Source organism: Camellia sinensis, chromosome 1 (genome assembly GCF_055761805.1).
Source record: "Camellia sinensis isolate YWXY chromosome 1, ASM5576180v1, whole genome shotgun sequence".
NCBI lineage: Eukaryota > Viridiplantae > Streptophyta > Magnoliopsida > Ericales > Theaceae > Camellia > Camellia sinensis.
This window is the reverse complement of record NC_138961.1, coordinates 162216607-162224103: the sequence shown is the minus strand read 5'-3', so window position 1 is coordinate 162224103 and position 7497 is coordinate 162216607. Positions and strand designations below refer to the sequence as shown.

Below are 7497 nucleotides of genomic sequence, written 5' to 3'. Positions count from 1 at the left end.
GGCTAATTCCTTAAGTGATAAACTGTTTGAATGCCTGTGGATGAAGGCTAATTGCTTGAATTGGAATAATTTGAGTAATGTTAATATGATATCAATTTTTCAAGTGGTACATATTCAAAACAATTTTGAAAACAAACATGAATCAAGCGTTCTAATTTTTGCAAGTTAGTCTATACTTGTGTGTGTACGCATCACATAATAATGCTAGACTAATAATCAGAACAAGAGTATATAATGTAAATAAGGTTCATATTATAATTAGTAAAGGCCGATCTTTGATCGGGCGAGCGACGGTACTCAATTCATGACCTTCCCCTCTCGTACTTAAGTTCTCGAGCCGAGACAATCTTGGTAATGACGGGCACGTGGTCTTTGGCTTGAGTCATGGGTTTTCTAAATTTTTCAAAAATATTTAGGTTGCGACTCTATGGCTGGAAAAGCTGTCCATTTCTGACAATTTGATTCAAAATCGATTTTCTAAAAAATTTGTCAGATTTGGACTCTTTGGTATTTATCTATTTCACATTGCACTTGTGGAATCAGATTTAGATCCGTGGGGGTCCGATACTGTAGGGCCTATTCGTCTTCCGAAAGGGGGGCACGAAAAATTCGAGCTACAAGGGATCAATTGAACAGAAATGGAGAGAAAAATTAGGGCAAAGATGAACTGTCCATCTTCCGATTACATTTCTGACGAATTAATATGCCTCGCTGCTTGATCTTTCTCATCGCAATTAACCCGTTCGAGATCATCGTTTTGATCTGAATTGAGAAGACGATCAGAGTTTGACTCCAGGTGTTACGTAGCGAACTCGAAATGTTGCACATGAATGAGAATGAGTCAATTTCTGAGTACTTTAACAGAACATTGACCATTGTTAATTAGATGAGAAGATATGGAGAGAAGATGAAATCTCTTCAAGTGTTAGAGAAGATTCTACGATCAATTAGTCCCAAGTTCGAGCACATGGTTATAGCAATAGAAGAATCTAAGGATCTTAGTGCCATGACCACTGATGAGCTAATGGGCACACTTGAGATTCATGAACAAAGGATCAACAAGAAGACTCCCTCAAGTTCTCTAGAGCAAGCTCTTCAATCAAAGCTGTTTTTAAGAGATGACAGAAACGAGCAAGGGGGAACATCACAAAGAAGCCGAGGAAAAGGTCGTGGTTACAATAATTGAAGTTCTAGTTTTCAAGGAAGAGGTCCAGCCATAGGAGAAAGAAGTCAACCACACTTTGCTCTAAGAGGAAGAGCAAGAGGTAGAGGAGGTGGTTACAACAACTGAACAGGAGTTGAGAAAAGCAATGTTCAGTGCTACCAGTGCCATAAGTTTGGGCATTACAGCAATGAATACAGAAGTAGAGCAACAACAAAACCTAGAGAGCAAGCAAATTTTTTCGAGCAGGAAACAAACAAAGTTGGTCCTACAGTCCTGTTTGTCCACCATGGAGACACTGAAAACCAAAACAATGTTTGGTATCTAGATTCGGGAGCCAATAATCACATGTGTGGTAAAAGAGAGTCGTTCGTTGAGCTTGACGAGACTGTACAAGCACAAGTCTCATTTGGTGATTCTTCAAAGACTCCAGTGAAAGGAAGAGGTAATATTCTGATTGAGCTCAAGAATGGAGATCATGATTACATCTCCAGTGTTTATTATGCTCCTGCCATGAAGAACAACATTTTGAGTATGGGACAACTCCTAGAGAAAGGATATGACATCAGCATGAAAGATTGCCATCTTACCATCAAAGACAATCATGGTAATTTGATCGTTCGAGTGAGAATGTCCAAGAATCAGATGTTTGCATTGAACATCCAACATGATGTTGCGAAGTATTTAAGTGCCATTATCAAAGACAAAAACTAGCTATGGCATTTGAGGTTTGGACATTTTAACTTTGGAAGCTTAAAGCTATTGTCAAGCAAGAATATGGTGAAAGGGTTCCCTCATATTGTTCATATTAATGAGGCCTATGAAAGCTGCATTCTTGGCAAGGATCACAAAACTAGCTTTGCCAAAGAAGTGAAGTGGAGAGCAACAAAGCCGCTGGAGCTAGTGCACACTGATGTCTGTGGTCCATTGAAGCCAATGTCAAATGGACAGAATAAATATTTTCTCACCTTCATTGATGATTATAACCGGAAGATATGGGTGTATTTTCTTAAAAGAAAGTCGGAGGTGTTTAGTATCTTCAAAGAATTCAAAGCTTTTGTAGAGAAGCAAAGTGGCTACTACATCAAGACATTGCGATCAGATTAAGGTGGAGAATATACATCAGATGCTTTCGAGAATTATTGCAAAGAGCATGGAATCAAGCATCAAACAACACCATCCTATGCGCCATAGTTGAATGGTGTTGCTGAAAGGAAGAATTGTACAATCTTAGATATGGCAAGTAGCATGTTGAAAGGAAAGGGACTACCCAAACAATTTTGGACTGAAGCCGTATTATGTGTTGTGTATCTACTGAACAGATGTCCAACCAGGAGCCTTTATTCTATGACTCCAAAAGAAGCTTGGAGTTCACATAAGCCAAGTGTCAACCATCTCAGAATATTTGGGTGTGTTGCGTACACCAAGATTCCAGAAACAAGAAGAACCAAGCTCAATGATAAAGGAGAAATATGTGTCCTTGTCAAATATGGAGACAGAACAATGGGATACAAGTTATATACTCCCATTACCAGAAAGGTAATCATGAGTAGAGATGTGATATTTGAAGAAGAAGAAGCTTGGAACTGGAATCAAGATGAAGTTGTTAAAGATGCAAAACTCATTCTTGAAGATGAAACATCAAAAGCTCCGGTTGAAATTACAAGAGAAGTTCAAGATGAGCCATAAACTCCTCTACATAGAATACCGGCATCTAGATTGCCAGTTTCTCACAGAAGTGTTGCATCATCATCATCATCAGCATCATCAGATGATAGTTTTTTCAAACAACCAAGACCAATGAGAAATTTATAGGAGATATATGAAGCTCCAGAAGAAGCAGATCTGAATTTGTTCTCCTTACTCGCAGATAATGATCCACTTACCTTCTCAGAAGCCATCCAAGAAGATAAATGGAATAAAGTAATGGATGAAGAAATTCATGCCATTGAGAAAAATGACACATGGAAGCTTACCAGTCTACTGGAGGGGCACAAACCCATTGGAGTGAAATGGGTATACAAGACAATGAGGAATGCACAAGGCGAAGTGCAATGCTACAAGGTAAGATTAGTAGCAAAAGGTTACCAGTAGAGAGCTGGAATTGATTATGGAGAGATGTTTCCGCCAGTTGCCCGATTAGAGACTATCAGGCTAATGATTTCTTTGGCTGCCCAGCACAAGTGGCAGATTTATCAACTTGATGTGAAATATGCATTTCTTAATGGTTTCCTTGAAGAAGAAATCTATATTAAACAACCTTTGCGTATGTTCAGAATGGGCATGAAGACAAAGTGTACAAATTGAAGAAAGCACTTTATGGATTGAAGTAAGCTCCGCGTGCATGGAATACTAGAATTGATCAGTATTTTCATGACAATGGTTTTGAAAAATGTCCATATGAGCACACACTATATTTGAAGAAGGAAGCTGATGAAAGCATGTTGCTTGCTTGTCATTATGTTGATGATCTAATTTTCACCATAAACAATCCAGCCATGTTCAAAGACTTTAAAAGAAGCATGCTCCAAGAATTTGAAATGACAGATATTGGATTGATGGCTCATTTTCTCGGGATTGAAGTGGCACAAAGAAAAGATGGAATTTTTATTTCCCAAAGTGGCTATGCCAAGAAAATTCTCAAGAGATATGGAATGGAAAATTGCAATCCAGTGAACACTCCTATAGACAGTGGAGTAGAGCTCAAAAAAGGTACAAAGGTAGGTGATGTGGATCCAACTTCTTTCAAGAGCTTAGTTGGAAGTCTTCGCTATCTTACTTGCACCAGGCCAGACATACTTTATGGAGTAGGACTGATTAGCAGATATATGGAAACACCAGATCAGTCACACCTTTATGCAGCAAAAAGGATTCTTTGCTACATTAAAGGTACAGTCAATGATGGTCTATTCTATAAACCAATTGATAATTTCAGTCTTGTTGGCTACTCAGATAGCGACTGGGGACATGACTTGGATGAATGGAAAAGTACTACGGGATTTACGTTCTTTATGGGAGATACAGCCTTCACATGGTTGTCCAAGAAGCAAGCCATTGTGACATTATCGACTTACAAAGCTGAGTATGTTGCAGCCAACTCAGCTGTGTGCCATGCAATATGGTTACGGAACATGTTGAAGCATTTGGGATTTCCACAAGAAAAACCCACCGAGATCTATGTTGATAATCGCTCAGCAATTGCATTGGTAAACAACCCAGTTTGTCATGAAGGAAGTAAGCATATTGACACCCGCTATCATTTCATCTGAGAGCATGTGAAAAATAAAGAGGTGGAATTATTTCCTTGCAAATCTCAAGATCAGCTTGCAGATATTTTCACAAAGCCGTTGAAAAATGATCTGTTCAACAGAATGAAGATAATGCTCGGAATGAAGCAACATTGAGAATCAAGCTTAAGGGGGGATGTTGGAACATAAGCTTGATAGCCACCACCCTAAACAGCCACCCTAGCCACAGAAAGCCACCCTAGCCGCCGAAAAAAATCAGTGATCCAAGTTTTGCTAAAGCATGGAACGTTAAGATTTGTAGGCTTAAAATCAAAATAAGATTGTATTGTTATGCCTTTACATTATTAGTTTTATCTATATATAGCTATTGTATTATTAGAATTCAGTGTATGGGAGAGAAGAAGAAAAGAGTGTAAGAGTTAGAGAGACAGAGAGTGTGTTTCTCCTCGTTCTATGATTTTCTCAAGAAAAGTCTATTTGTTTGTCTCTAAATTTATATCTCTGAATTTTATTTCAAGTTACCATAAGTAGTTTGAAGTCTCCCTTCCACCAACAAAAACGAACAATGACTATAATTTGAAAAATAGACTAGTCATTTTTTAAGACAAACAAAATAAAATTATATATCTATAATTATTAAATCAATTTAATTTTTTAAATAATTTATACATAAAATTTAATAAAATAAATCATTCAATTTATCAAAATGATCTCATAATTGGCTCCACGGACCCTTCAATACGCACTCAATAAAAACCAAACCCTATAATTTATAAATATTTGAGAGTTGTTATATGTCCTTACTTTACTCCATATACTTTATTCTATATACTTTATTTGAATATGTTACTATCACTTTATTCTATACAATATTTGAACGTGATTCAAACATAGTGAGTAAATTATTAAATTTTAATTTCATCAAATTAATTATTAACGTAGCTTTTTTAGTTTTAGTTTTAGTTTAGTGAATTTGGCCCAACAAATCTAGCTAGCAATTTAAATTAGTCAAACATGAAATTAATCTACATAATGGAAGATTGAGTAGGAGAATGTAATGAATAATATGAGTGAACTACTAGAGTTATATTTTTCTTCTACAATTCTCTTTCAAATTTGTGCGAGTATTGTTGTGTAGCATTTTTATTTCTAACAGTTATGACATTTATGGCCTTTAATTATAATCTATTGTGATATTAGTTATGACTGTGATATTAGTTATAACCAAAAGCTATTTAATTATAGTGTTTGGTTACAACTTTCTTTTTAAAAAAAATTATTTATGACTCCGTTAAGATTGAATTATGACATTTATAATAATCAAACCCACTAATATTACATATGACACACAACCTTACGACATTAAACGTTAAATACAAATGATAAACACTTGTTTGTTTCCCATTTTGACAGAAGAAGAGAGAGATTGGCTGGTTTAATTTTTTTTTCTTTTTTTCCTTTTTTTTTTTTTTGAACTGATTGGTTGGTTTAAATCAGTCCTCCAATTTTGCATCTTCACTTCATTTCACTCACTCCGTGAGCCTTAAAATAATCAAACAAGTTGTTGACATATTTGTCTTTGACATTACCAAAAATCAAAGTTTTAGAAACCAAAATTTAAGAATAAAATTATTTTTTAGAAACAAAATATTTTTGTTGAGAAAATTATCATTATTATATTTTTAACAACAAAAAATTAGATATTAGTGATGAATTATTATATTTTTGGACCAAATTTTTTGTCTTAAACAATAAACCTTTTTTGGACCAAATTATTTTCTTCCTAAAAGTATATTTATTAGTGACATTTTCAAAATTTTGTCGCTAAAAACATTATTTTTGACTTTTTGAGATAACCTTTTAGCGACTATCTTCACGACGATAGAAATGGGTCTCTAAATATCTTCTGAAACAAAATTTTCACTTTTAAGAATCAAAAAATTTAATCTCTTAAACTCTTATATGTCGTAATGTGAACATTCCAGTCCACAAACAACCTTTTCATTTCTTTGACTTTCTCCATGTATATCTGCCCCGCTTTCTCAACCATCAATCTTAGTGACTCAGCCTCTGAGTCCCTTGTGAATCACCCATCTCGCTTGTCTCTAGGTACCGAGTATGCCATCTTCTTATCCTCAAGAAGCCCAGAAATCATTCCATGCTTTGCCAAGAAAGTCAACAAACTAAGAGCCTTCTCGAATTGTATTGCCTCAACCATCAAACTCCATCTAGAGTGACTCGAGAACCCACCCACTGAGTCGTGACTCAGTATCTTGAGTTGAGGGGCCCAACTCGTCCACACCATTCCGCATCCCTTCATTTTGTCCTCAAACTCATCTGGCAACTCAACAACATCAGTATAAGCCAAACAACATCGCGTCCGTAGAGCCCAAAATAATGATAACTTGGATAGCTCTAACCCGAGAGCTATCTCAGCGACTTCGACTTGACTCGGTTTTGCCTCGCTCCCGAATGCAACATAGACCACTGACCCTTTAGATTGCTTGTCAAGCCACTCTTTCATGGCTTTCCATTCCTCGTTGTCATCGTAGTCCCCATAATTCAGCATCGGAGGAAGTTGTCCAACAGGTAAAACTGGTTTTTACTGAATCTCTTGAAGAAGTTTTAATCATTCGGGTTCAAACTCGTGAGAGCTCCTCACTGCCAACACATCGTGACCTTCAATAGTAGTGTAGACACTTAAATTTTCACGTGTCTTGATCACCATCTAATTTATCAAGGCAAATAAATTTTCTTGATTGGTTAAAATTAAGATGGTGAAAATTTTCAAACGGATGTGGGTCCTACTAAAATTATGGATCTCAACCCATTTTAAATTGTAGGTCATGTCAAAAGAGAAGTAAACCTATTTTGACAATTGGGTCAACCCAAATGTGTGGGGCCCATGAAAATATTTTATCAAAATTTTAGTAGAAGAATTCAAATTTAAATTAAATTTGAATACAAATTATGTCCATAAAATAATAAATAAATTGCTTGTTTCTTGGAAATTAGAGTTAATTTTGGAGTTTCCAAAATTAAAAATGGAAGAAGAAGTCAACAAGTTGATCAAAGTTGGGTTCATAC

General features: G+C 35.9%; 1 pseudogene; it reads right to left on the bottom strand.

Annotated features, from left to right (window-relative positions):
* Positions 1-6496: 6496 nt before the first annotated feature.
* LOC145820538 (UDP-glycosyltransferase 91A1 pseudogene) lies at positions 6497-6979 on the bottom strand (annotated as a pseudogene).
* Positions 6980-7497: the final 518 nt, after the last annotated feature.